The 14,435-nt window shown below is 35.9% G+C and overlaps 1 pseudogene; it reads right to left on the bottom strand.

Annotated features, from left to right (window-relative positions):
* Positions 1–12,605: 12,605 nt before the first annotated feature.
* On the bottom strand, positions 12,606–12,720 carry LOC130043201 (uncharacterized; annotated as a pseudogene).
* Between the last annotated feature and the right edge of the window lie 1,715 nt (positions 12,721–14,435).

Below are 14,435 nucleotides of genomic sequence, written 5' to 3'. Positions count from 1 at the left end.
TGTGTGTGTATTTGTGCATGTGCGTATTGTTTCATTTTCCATTTTTCCTCTTTCTATCTTTTACTTTGAATGGTGCTTCCTGAAGTTACTTCCATTTTCCTGATAAATGACATCTCTTGAGATTTTTGTTTTATTGTTCTCTTGAGGCCTATATCAATCTCATTGTTTTTCATAGTCTTTTTATGTTACTATTGATTTATTGCTTTACACTAAACCAATTCTTCCTAATCTTTCTCCTTCTGGAGTTTCAGTCACTAACTTAATTTATTCTTGCTTATGTTTCTGATTCTATATTATTATAATCCTGCCCAAGATTTTTGGTTCTTCTGCTTTTGTATTTCCTAATATAAAAATTTCATTAGTCTATTTTTTTTCATTCTACTATGGTGGTATTTGGAGGAAAGGTGGTGGGCTCTCAAGAAGTGCTCTGGGGACCTAGAGATCATTTCCTATGATAAAAGACCTGGCTAGGCTATGCAGGCCTACAATTCCAGTTCTCACACTTAATGATACAGTGCTAATTTACAGGTTTATTTCTTTCTAATTTTCATCAATGAATGCAGAAAGAAAATAAATTCTTCAGAATTTCCAGGTTTGGGCTGCCTCAAGCAAATAAATGGATCTGGTGACAAGGGCAAACACCAGTTTAATCTAAGATATTGGTGTAAAGAAAGTTTATTAAAGCAATAGAACCCCTACAAGAATGGAGGGCAGGACTTCATTCATAGGAATAAAGGTCCCTTTGGTCTGTTTTGAATTGGAGTATATACTTTTACTTGAATGTTGGTTCTTCACTGTTTCCTCTTTATTTCCTGTCCCTGGCCTTCACAGTCAGAAGGCCTTCACAGTCTCAGTTTCCGCTGGAGATGTGAAGTCACAGATCTGCATTGTCTGTCCTTGGAAGAAAAACATGTGCAAGCTTAGCTTTGCTTGCTCTTACTGGCCAAATGCATGCAGAGGACGTTCAGGAATTAGGAGCCTGAACAGTTGTGGGGAGAATTTTTTTTTCTTTCAGTTTATGTGATTTTAAAAGTACCAAATATCCAAGTCTAAGAATTGCATCTTAAATATTTGTGACTCCCTACTTATATAATGGTAGAGCCATTTTATACCTTATACTCAAGGATCTTTTGGGTATAAATTCTTCTGATATATCTCAATAAAGCTCCCCTTGTTAAATTCTCAGTCATTCTTAAGGTCTGGTACTCTCCTAAATCTAGTGCCTTTATTATTTTTTTTATTTTACAAATTTTATGGTGCTCAAGGTCCTAAGTTCTCTAGATTGTGTTTATAATTCATCTAGAGTAAAACCTAACATTTTGTTTTGTTTTGTTTATTGCTTTTGGTCACATCCAGTTTTATTCCTAAGGACTTATCCGAGGTTCTGCACCAGGGCTAGGCATCACTTCTGGCAGTGCTTTGTGACCCATCTATGCTGCCAGAGATTGAAATTGGGTAGGCTGTATGCAAGGTAAGTACCCTGCCCACTGTCCTATCTCTCTGGCCCTAGACACATTTTTATAAAGCCAAATTTAAACTTTCTGAAATTATTTTCTGTATAAATACATTAAAGCAAGCAACAACAGCAACAACAAACAACAACAAAAGAGACTTATACAAGAAATAAAATTGTTCACCAATACATAAACTTGATCATTTTCCCTAGCCAGAAATGACTATCTCAAATATACTGAATTTTTGACATTTTATAAAAACCTGCTTTTGATAAAAAAAATTATTCTTTTAGTAAAAAGGGAACAGATATTTATTTATTCATGTTTATTTTTCTATCCAGGATTAGTTTTCTATGAACAGAAGACATAGAAAAATGAGAAAGTGAACTAATTATTTTGGACCAGATTATCTAGAGTTATATGCATCGTTTGTTGTTTAATTAATATTCAGTATAGGGTTAAAAACAAAAATTTAGAAAGAAAAATATTATAAAGGAATCAATGTATAATGTATAAAGAACACTTCATAAATTTTTGTCCCAAATTACAAAATCTATACTCACCTGTAATTTCATCTGGAACAGTAAGACAGAGACCTAGACAATGAAAGAAAATTATTTAGATGACAATATTCGGTTCCGGGTTGTGGGTTTTTTATTGTTTATTATGATACATTCAAATCCATTATTTCTAATGTTGTGAGTACTCACTTCAATTACAATAAAGAGCCAAAAGGAAAAGATTACACTGTGGGCATTAGAAATGTATCCATTACATCTTCATTTCCAATCATCACACATGTTTGCCTGGTATCAAGGAAGATAATGTTCATCTCATATACAATGACAGTCTTATCATATTCTTGTTAAAAGATTTAAGAGCTTCCAACAGCGTCAATGCATAAAAAGACAAACCATTAATATAGAAAATATAACTCAAAATGGGGCCGGAGTGATAGCACAGTGGGTAAGGCATTTGCCTTGAATGTGGCGCACCCGGGTTCGATTCCCTCTTGAAAAGCCCCGCAAGCTACCAAGAGTATCTCGTCCACACGGCAAAGCCTGGCAAGCTCTCTGTGATGTATTGTATATGCCAAAAACAGTAACAACAAGCCTCACAATTTATTGTGAGACGTTACTGGTGCCCACTCCAGCAAATTGATGAACAACAGGAGGACAGTGCTACTGTGCTAACTCAAAATAGTTTTCCAAAGTTATATGTGTGCACTGAAAGTAGACTATAGACCGAACGTGTTCACTCAATGCCTCTGTTGCAAACCTTAGCAACCAAAAGGAGAGAGGAACCAAAAGGAAATGCCCTGCCACAGAGGTGGGATGGGATGGGGTTATGGGAGGAGTGGGAAGGTTACTGGGTCATTGGTGGTGGAGAATGGGCACTGGTGGAGGAATGGGTACTCGATCATTGTATGACTGAAACCCAAGTACAAAAACTTGTAAGGTCAACAACTGTACCACATGGTGTTTCACTAAAAAAATGTTATATGTGTGTTAAAATTAAAAATGACTTATCTGCATTTACATTAAAAATCCAACCCAACTTTAATACTGTTATATTAAAGTGTACACGTTTTATTGTTTTTATTTGGAGGCCACATTAAGTGATGCTCAGGGTTATTCTTGGCTCTGCACTTAGGAATTACTTCTATTGGTGATCAGAGGACCATATTAGATTCTGGCATCAAACTCTGGTCAGCTGTATGCAAGAAAAGTGCCTGACCAGCTAAACTTTCTCCAGGCTCAAGAGAAATACAGTTTAAACAATGAAATAGTTTTGTACATGTGAAAAATAAAACACAAAAATATCCAGCCTTAAATTTCTAAAGCATGCAGTCTTGGAGGGAAAATATGAGCCTAATAATGATCGATGTGGTATCCAAGAAAAGTATAAAGGCATAGTTTTTTTCCTATATTTTAATTGCACAACATAAAACAATTTCTAGCATTACTGTGAAAGATTTAGTTATTGTTTGAATGTGCTGCTGGTTGCAAACACTGACTAGAATTTCTCTGGCTATTTATTCAGACAATCTATCGTTTGTGCACTAATCTGTGAAATTTTATAATGAGTTTGCATTTTTCAATTACATTAACTTCTGTCTTTTTTTTCCTCCCCCTTTGAAAAGCATATCAAGTCAGTAAGATCTACAACTGATGCAAGTAAAGCTGGTGTTATTATCATTATTTAAATGTGCTTTAGGGGTGAAAATGAATATCAAAAATAATAAGATTATTTTTATTTCCTCTCAGAGATCTTCTAAAAAATCATGCTGGTTTCTTTTCCTGAAATGATCTGAGCAACTGCAAACATCAATAGAGGGCAGTAGCAAGCTGTCCTGGAAAATTTTTCAGTCTGTTTCTCATGATAAAACCAAGCTAAAAAGGTTGTACCTGATAGCTGCATAAAATTGTTGAGGTGATGTTAGCAAAAAGAAAAAAAGATCTGTATTGTCATTTAACAGAAAGATAAATTCACAAACCTAACAATTAGAATATGATTCACTTTTCCTGATAATTTTCTAACTCTATGAACTCTATGAACTCATACTATATTTTGTATGTGGTTCCTTGGAGTGAAATTTAGCTCTAGTTTTAAAACTCATTGTAGAGAACTGACTCAGCCTATAAGTGTACTTTAGTTCTCAATTTATGAGAATATGTTATTCTCAGTCTATGAGAATATGTAATTTAGCCAATTATATCTATGCATATCTCTACATATGCATACATAAGTACATATTGAGAAATTTTTATGTGAAGATTATCTAAAATAAATTTTGGCCTTAAATCATAACTATAATTTTATTTTTTAATTTATTTTATTTTAGTTTTTTGCTTTTTGGGTCACACCCAGCAATGCACAGGGGTTATTCCTGGCTCTGCACTCAGGAATTACTCCTGGCGGTGCTCAGGGGACCATATGGGATGCTGGGAATCAAATTCAGGTTGGCCACGTGCAAGGCAAACGCCCTACCCACTGTGCTATTGCTCCAGCCCCTATAATTTTATTTTTTAAATAAAAGTAAAGTAAAGTAAAGGCCCTCCCGTTGATCATCGATTTGCTCGAGCGGGCCCAGTAACGTCTCCATTGGAGACTTTGTTGTTACTGTGTCTGGCATATCGAATACTCTCGGTAGCTTGCCGGGCTCTCCGAGAGGGGCGAAGGAATCAAACTCGGGTCGGCCATGTTGGCTGCGTGCAAGGCAGACGCCCTACCAGCTGTGCTATCGCTCCAGCTCCTTTTATTTTTTAAATAATAAGTAAAAATAACTATAGCCATGTACATTAAATTAGACATTGAAAAATATAGTGAAAAATCATCTCTAATTAGCTGAATATTTGAAATAGTAAAACATGGGCAAGCTAATAAGCAGGTCGTGCTTATACAGATTTTGGGAAATTTGGGGAGAACTTTCTAATTCAACAAATTTTAAAATTACAGAGAGCAGTAATTGAATATTTATGGGTAAGTAAATATTTATGGAGAAAGTCCATGCAGAGAAAGAGGAATTGTCAATACACAATGTATATGAAAAGTTAAAAGATCAACAATAGTGTAGTTAGAGAGCATTTGATATTTCTATTTCTGAGTAGTGTAGTTAGAGAGCATTTGATATTTCTATTTCTGAGATAAAACTGCTTTTTTTTTCAATTTATGGATGCATACCTTTGTCAACTTGAAAGATGCTCCTCAGATAAACAAATGTTTTTAATTGTTCCAAATACTTAGATGGGATTTCTTAAACACGACATTTTAATATAACTCCAGAGGCAGAACTATACCATACTGAGTTTCAAATTATAAATCAGAGTCAGATTTGCATTCACACTATCTCTGAAACTTTTGTTATAAAGGCAAAGAGGCTTATACCAGATCAGATTAGAGAAAAAGGAGGAATTACTGGTATGTGAATATGAAATATCATATGATGGACTTAATAGCCTGGAGAAGCAAAGACCGATATATAATCATCTCAATAACCTCCTGTCTTATTGGCCTCCCTGATTTATACTTAATGGAAAGTGCTCACCCATTCTTCTTCTAGTTAAAAAGCTATAATGTAAAATCATATGCTGCTTTTTCCTGTAATCCTTTTTAAGAGACTCCTCCCATTTTATGAAGAATGTTTCCAGACTTTTTCCCGTTATGTCTTAGTCAATTAGTCACTTAGACTATCTTCCAAATTCGAACACTGCATGCAGACTCCTAATTCCACTTTTAGACAAGAACCTGAGGGTGTTATAACTCTTTCAGGAAGGGTATGACCTTTGTAAATGTACTTAATGTGTGCTCTTTCCCCCATTTTAGATGAACACAAGTTCAGTTGTTTATGTTGACTTAAGCTTTCAATTAAAGTACCCTTTTAAAGTACCTGTCTTATTTTGGATATTAAGAAAATTTTTCATTCCACAGCACCTCTTTTTTTTAGATGCAGTCTTTTAACTATATCAATTTATATAGAACATAACATAATAGAATTGTTTCTGACAGTAAAATAAGCCACTTGTTTAAAGCTTTTGTTTCTTGCCTCTCTACATATCTGCTAAATAAATATGAACAGATTTTTATTTCTATTACCTAAAACACAATACAAAAAAGTAAATACACATAGAATAAGATGATTGTGTCAATCTTTATTAATTTTTCAAGTAATTATACCTATAGATTGATAGGTAGATAGTGCATGGATAACTAGTGTACAATCATTTAAATATGTATGCCCAGCATGAATGATTAATATTCATAACTAAATACATTGTTCTAAATATGCAGTGAGTCAACACACTTGTCTAAATATGCAGTGAGTCTACATGCTTCCTCATTAAATGATATGAAGAAAGTTATTAAATTAGTGAATATACTTTAAAAATCTTATTTTAATGGGAGAGGGAGATAGCAAAAAGGGCTTTAGTACATACCTTGAAATAGCAGGTGTCAAGTTCAAATCTTAGAATGATATGGTCCTCCAAATACATTAAGGTACATAACTCTGGTGGCTCTAGGTCACCACTGGGTGTTAGGATCCTGGGGGAATTTAGCACCTATAGGTCAAGCAATCAGCGACAATCAGTGACCTTGAGGCCCATACAACAGGGAGATTGTTACCAAGAGCAGCCCTGAGCCTTCTGAGTACTACTTGGGAAGCAACACTCACCAAATCCTTATTTTGAAAATTAAAAAAATTAAATATTTTGACATTAAAGAAAGCCCAGTTAAATTTATTTTTACAACCTCATATTAGATTCCAACTAAAGCTTGCTATGTGTGGGCCAGAGTGAGATTAAAGCAGGCAGAACTGTCTCCTTGCATGCTGCTGACCAGTGTTCTACATCTGGCACCAGATATGGATCCCAAATACTGCCACATATGGTCCCCAGATAATGGCAAATATAGGTCACTATTTCCAAGCACAGAGCTAAGAGTAATCTTGAACACAAAGCAGAAAGTAATCCCTGAGCTGAGCACTGGTGGTGTGTTTTACCCTCAAGACATGTCTTCCCTGCCAATAAATGCTTACTATTTGTATGTGGTACTTCAAGATGATGGGCTGGAGTGTTTGCCTTGAGCATGGCCCATCTGGCTGACCCAAATTCGATTCCTCCACCTTAGATTCCTCCGCCCCTCTCAGAGAGCCCGGCAAGCTACTGAGAGTATCTCACCCGCAGGGGAAAGCCTGGCAAGTTCCCCATGGCATATTCAATATGCAAAACACAGTAACAGCAAGTCTCACAATGTTACTGGGCCCACTCGAGCAAATCAATGAACAACGGCAAGACAATGGCAGTGACAGTGACAGTGACTTCAAGATGATGAACACAAAAGTTTTTACACTTTCTTTCAATGTTTTTTTTTTAAGTTATTAATTTACCAAGGAATTACATTTCCCTTCAAACTTTTTTTCATTGTATCTTGAATTCCTTTTTAGCTTGTCAGTCAGATCAAAACTGGTTAAAATTTGTGTGAATTTTTGTCTAGCAGGGACCTTCAGTTTTCCCCAGTCTCACAATAGTACCAGGTAAAGCATTTGAAATGTAGTTGATTGACATAGAGCTGGGGGTACGCCCCAGCACCAGAATATAGGGTAAACTGTGCTTCTGGGGCTGAATTGAGGTTAGGCTTCTTACACAAAAAGGACAAGTGATATCCTACCTTCCACTCAGGTCCTTGGTTCATTATTTACTCTAAAGAAAGGAATTTCCAGTTCAGTTTCTGGAGAGAGAGCAGTGCAGAGTGATTCCTTTGCAAGTGGTCCAACTGGGTTCAATCCTTAGAGCCTCTCTATTCTCCCAACACTTCTAGGGATGATCTTGGAGCACAGTGCCCCTGGTCAACTCTGAGCACACATGGGTGTACCCCCCAAAATAAATAAATAAAGTTAAGCAGGCATGTAGTTTGGGGGGATCCTGGCAATGAGTTCTTGGGTCATATTATAACATTGATGGGATTTGAAGAAATTATTCATTCACGGTTTTACATCATCTAAAAGCATTTTTTGGAAAAACCCAATTTGAGCCCCAGTAGGACTCAAATCAGAATTGGAATTGGTTTAGGAGCCTCCTCAACCCCTTGGAGAGGAGCTCCAGGCGGAACAAAGACCTGTGACAAAGACAGCATTCCCCAAGGTATTTCTTGGGTGACAGTAGGCAGAGAGAAAAGTGTCAGAATCCCTTAAGGCAAGCAGGTGGATAGGAGAGGACCCATGGCAATGGAATTTCTGAGAAGCAATAAATTCGATAGCACAAAGGAAGCAAGAATTAAGGACTGGGCCTAGAAATGATCCTCCTGGTGCCAGTGACGGACCCTGAGACTGCACACCACAGAGAAACAAACTTTAGCAGAGAGAGAGACTATAATTAAGGACCTATAGGAGATTCATAACACCTGAATGACCTCTGCGAGAGAAAATCTGGACCAAGACAACCTCCCTTGGCAACCACCCTAGCAACAAGCTATACCTAGCTAGAAATCCCCACATGGGGCAGGTTGGAGAAACCATATAAAAGCAGCCTTGAAGAAAGGAAGGGCACACATATGCTGCCAGAGCCCATGGCCAAGCACTTGTGTCACCTGCATGCATCTCTCCTCTTGAGATGTGTACATAAGCTTTCTCATTTTCGCCCTTTCCTTCCCCTTTCCTAAAAACCTCCAAATAAAATCTGTTTTACTTCATTGCTCCTCTAGTCCTGAAATTCCTTTATTTGAGGAAAACAATAACCTATACACCCTAGATCAGGCCTAGCACTGACTCTCCTTTCCTGCAAAAAGCAATTCCTCATTGCATCCCAAGCCCTAGTCTTCCCAGTCAATTCCGGGGTGGCAGAGGCAGATGGAAGAAAGCAACACTCTCTCTCCTCTCTGCTTCACAGAAGCTATCCATAGGTTCCCACCAACTTTACCTTCACTGAGGCTGCCATCAATCCCTTCTCCCCACTTCACTTGCAATAGTAAGAAAGGAATTCTATTCTAAGATATCAAAACAAAACAGTTACATTCAGGGTGATACGTGAGAAGCAAGAGAGAAGGGAGAAACTTGACAAGAAATTATAGTCTAGTTGGTGCAGGGACTTCAGAGGGGAGTTCCCGCGCAATTTCCTGGGGAAGTTCACTATTTTACTTAGTCTTTTCTAAAATTCCTTGGGCTGGTCTGTGTCCTAAGAGTCTATTGCCTGGGGGTTGGGAATGGGGATTCTTTTCAAAGGAAAAAGAGTTTGCATTCTGTTGGTCATCTACAATTAGTGACTTAACAGGAGGCTTTGTCCTGTTGAATGGTCTCCTGATGGGTCTCTGAATGGGTCCCATTTGGGGAATTTTCATGGCATCTTTAGTTTGCAACTGGGAGCAAGTGTTAAGATAATTCACATTTCTGATTTAATTTATGGAATCCTGAAACCTATTGCCAAGAGGACCCCCCTGCCTGCCAGTTTTAGCATAATATTTTCTATTGCTGTTTTGTGTTGGATTTCTGCCATTATCCACTATTTGTATGTTTTAAATTTATTAAACAAACAATAAATGCTTAGAATGTATATATATCTAAGTGATACTAAAATAATTTCTGACAATTTACAGTGTAAGCATTTGAATACTTAATAATTAGTTTTCTAAGAATAAGATTCTTGTTTTTTCCCCTTAGACAGGCATTTCAAAATCATAAAAAGTGAAATGAAGATTCAGCAGTGTACCCTTGAAAGAACCTTGCAAATTAAATCAATTACCTCAATTAAAGCAGTACTACAGACAATATTTTTTTCTTTTATTGTTTATCGAGTTTCTTTGTGAGTTTTTTTTTTACTAAATTGGCTATGGTACTATAGATTCTCATTTTGTATTAAAAGTTGATACTATCTTATTTACAAGTATAAAATATTTCATTTAATGTATTTACAGTAATTTCTAACATAAAGTTTCATTGTAAATATCTAATTGGCTGGCTACAGTATCCACACCTTTAGTCACATACTATTCTGGATGAGTCTGTGAAAACAACTTATCTGAATAAGGTAACATATGAAATTAGCAGACTGAGCAAAACAGATAGCCTAATAATGCAAGCCTTCTCATCCTGACTAGCACAGAAATAGAGAGATAAGAAGTAACTTCTTCTGCTTGTATGAACATTTATGGAACATAAATCACTTCCTCCCTTAGCATCTAAACTAAGACATTAGATTTTTGAGCTTCACAATGATAATCATTAATTCTCCTATCTCTAGTTTTTGAAAATAGATGTTAGGAATTGTCAGCTTCTTGATTTAGGAATGTAGAGATAGCATAATGGGTAAGTCTCTTGCCTTACACCAGGCTGACCTGGCAATATTATCTATTCTGAGTGGTGTCTAGAGTGATTCTTAAGTGCAGAGTCAGAAGTCACCCCTGAACACCATAGGATGTGGCCCCCAAATAAAAGAAAAGGCATGTTGACAGCTAAGCATCTTCTCAGGCTGCTTTGTGTGGGTAAAGGAAAAGTGCTTGATAAATGGATATCTCACCATTGCTTAGGGGAAGATTAGCACAAGGGCTTCTCCTCAGTTTCCAGAACTTTCATGGTCTTTGACTCAAAATAATCTATGTGGCTGGCTAGCAAGCAACTTGAAGGCTCTGATTCTGAAAACCTTCCAAGGGTCTGATTAGGTAACAATATACTGCCAAAAGTGAGAGGGAATGATCTTCAAAACTTTATTCACAGTTTAGTCACTGTCCCTGTCCTCTCCTTGTTCATCAATTTGTTCGAGAGGGCACCCATAATGTCTACAACAAATTGTGAGACTTATTGTTACTGTTTTTGGCATACTGAATACGTCACGGGTAGCTTGCCAGGCTTTGCCGTGGGGGCGAGATAATCTCTGTAGCTTGCTGGGCTCTCCGAGAGGGGCATAGGAATAGAACCCAGGCCTGCTGCATGAAAGGCAAACGCCCTACCCACTCTGCTATCTATCATTCCAGTCCCATAGCTTAGTAAATTTCATAATATATAATAATAGTGCACAGATATTACTGAAATAATCTCTAATGTATTTCCTACAGAGGAAACAGTATCAAAACCTTATATATTAAGAAATCAGGAAAGTAAATCCAAAAAGAAAGATTTTTTGAACCACAAAAATTCAGCAGTTAAACAAAAGGATATCAAATCACATATTAACTACTAACATATTAACTATTCACTGTACAGAACATATTTCAGGAGAATCTCTGATTTTTAAATTATATGGCAATATAAACTCTTCATCCTCAGCAAGATTAAATCTTAGGTACACTTTAGCAAATCTCTAGGCACAAGTGAGACACCAAGATTTATTGACCAAAATCATATTTTGAAGAACTATAATAAAACTTTTTGAAATTCTCATTCAAAAGTAAGTTTTCAGTGGTTGAAGAAAAAAAACTGATTAAAATATTAATATGTATATAACCTCCACATTCTTTATAAGTTTTATTATTCCATTAACTAAAATTAAAATTTGCGTACCCTTCCAACTTTTTAATAATATTTATATTTGTTTAGTTTCTTCCCTCATAATATAAATCAAAGTAAATCAAACTTACTTTTCGAAAACACCTTGCTAAGTGATTTTTTTCTTACTGATATTATGTTTTAGAAATGTTTTATGCAATTCCCCTAAGTCTGGCTCACACCTCGTTTTAAATATAACTTTCTTCTGCCCTGTTTTTCTAGTGGAAAATACTGTAAAGGATATATTTTTAAGTAAAGGCCCTCCTGTTGATCGTCGATTTGCTCAAGCGGGCCCAGTAACGTCTCCATTGGAGACTTTGTTGTTACTGTGTCTGGCATATCGAATACTCTCGGTAGCTTGCCGGGCTCTCCGAGAGGGGCGGAGGAATTGAACTCGGGTCGACCATGTTGGCCGCTTGTAAGGTGAACGCCCTACCATGTTTTTAAGTAAATGTTTAAAAAAGTAAATATTTCACACACATGTATATATAAATATTTATGTACATTTTTTTCTTACTTGGGGTATATGGTAAAGGGGTCACTCTCCACAGCGCTTTGGAGCAACTTAACTCATGTTTGTTACAAACTGCAACATATATTACTGTTTATAAAATGTTCTTTTTGGGGCCTGGAACGATAGCACAACAGGTAGGGCGTTTGCCTTCCACTCAGTCAACCTAAGTTTGATTCCCAGCATCCCATAAGGTTGCCTGAGCATCATCAGGAGTAATTTCTGAGTGCATGAGCCAAGAATATACCCTGTGCATCGCCGAGTGTGAATCAAAAAGAAAAAAAAAGTGCTTTTTTTTAAACTTTGTCAGTTAATCATAATATTATTTTTTCTGTTGGCTTACAGATACTTGTTGTTTATGTTACCGAAGAATTTTTTAAAAAGTTGTCATAGGTTTATACTACTATGATGATTAATTAAAAAGAACGACATTTAGAAGTTTACCCTTTATTTATTTATTTTTGTATCATACATTGTCATACATCATCATACTGGCTGAATTTTGGCAAGTGCCTCCTGACACAGAAACTCAGTTCAGATCTGGAGATCAGGTCCGGCATACTTCACAAGTATTAGAAATGTTTAATTAGAAATGTTTAACGGCATACTTCACATACTTCATTCTAGAAATCATTATATCTCTGATCCTACATTCTTTTATTATATCTATTTTTCTCATAAAGACAGAAAAAATTCTAGAGAACAACTTTCACACATAAACAAATTTAAACTGATAAGAACAGATACTACACTTGATCTTAGCCAAAAGGCCGAGAAGTAATCATAAACATATTTACAGTATCTTTTGGTGGTAAGGAATGAAGTCATGCATTTGTGATCAATTCCAAACAAATAAACAACAGTTCTGTTGTAAAGCATGTACCCATTCAAATATCACTAATCAGATCAAATGTTCCATTGTTCATCGACTTGCTCTAGCGGGCACCAGTAACGTCTCCATTGTGAGACTTGTCGTTACTGTTTTTGGCATATCAAATACACCACGGGTAGCTTGCCAGACTCTGCCATGCAGGTGGGATACTCTACATAGCTTGCCAGGCTCTCAGAGAGGGACGGAGGAATCAAACCTGAGTTGACCACATGCAAATCAAACACCCTTACCCACTGTGCTGTCGCTCCATCCATAGTCAACATAAAGAAAAAAATGTAAATGCATTTTTGAAAATGCATATGAACACTCTATTAAAGAAATTTGAGATATTCTAATGTTAGAAAAAATTACTTGTAGACACTACTATATCAAATAGAAGTAATTCAGAAGAAAATAATCAAGATAAAAATTGACAAGATTTAATATTTAATATGGAACAGAGAATAACACCTTAACAATTTGATCATATTATTTTTTAGCAAAGAAAAACAATTATATTTCTAAATGGGCAATTTATTTTAGTCACATACACAATGAAACTATTGACACAATCCATTCTAATATATAGAAGCATTGGCTGTATTCTTTAAGCTGAATTTCTACATTCCAGGTTTTCAGGGACTTAGATACTGCTAATCGACTTTCTATCTTTCTAAATTTGTCTATTTTGGACATTGCATATAAATATATAGCAATTACATTAATATTTCATAATCTTACTTTTCATTCAGCAAAATTTTCGCAGGGTTTAGCCATGTATAGTACATTCCAGTTATACATATATCTTTATTGCTGATAAATAATTCCTGGTAAAAACAAGTCATAGTGTGCTCTTTCATTCATCAGATAATTAAGATGTGGGTTGTTTCTATATTTTGGCTGTTACAAATAATGCTCTAGAAACATCCATGTGCAATTTTTTTTTGTTTGGATGTCATTTGTCTCAAGTATGTAACTACTTGTACAGTTGCTGGGCTATTTTGTAACTCTTCCTTAAATCATTTAAAGCACTTCTGCACTGTATGACAAATTGCAGCACCATTTTCTATTCCCACCAGTAATACATTGAGTGTTCTGATTTTTCCACATCACTCTTATTATCTGTCCCCTTCTCTTTCCTTGTTGTTTCTTTCAGCCTGGTGAGTGTAAAGTGGTATCTCGGTGTGATTTTATTTGCATTTTCTGGTAAACAATGATGGCGGGCAATTTTGTGTATGCTGGACATTTGCATATTATCATTGGAGAAATGTGCTTTTGTCCATTTTTGTTGTTTTTATGTCTTACATTGTAAGTGACTTTTCTGTACTATAAATATACATAATGTATAGCACAGCACAGATGCATACACACACAAGTCTAAAATAAATTCTTCCACTTTATGATTTTTTAAAAAAAAAATTCTTCCCTGTGTCATTTATAGATGAAAGATCTAAAACATAAAAATGTTTAGGGCTCTTCATGGCTAATTTTGCATGTGTTTTCTGTAAGTAACTTATTTCATGTAAGAAGCCATACTCAACATTATAGTCACTACATGGTCCCAAAAAACATAGATCATTTAAACAACAGAAATGTGTTGTTTTGAACTAGGGAGGCTAGGGATTC

This window comes from Sorex fumeus, unplaced genomic scaffold (assembly GCF_029834395.1).
Source record: "Sorex fumeus unplaced genomic scaffold, SorFum_2.1 ptg000115l, whole genome shotgun sequence".
Lineage (NCBI taxonomy): Eukaryota > Metazoa > Chordata > Mammalia > Eulipotyphla > Soricidae > Sorex > Sorex fumeus.
Note: the sequence above shows the minus strand (reverse complement) of the source record. Positions and strands in the feature narration are given on the sequence as shown.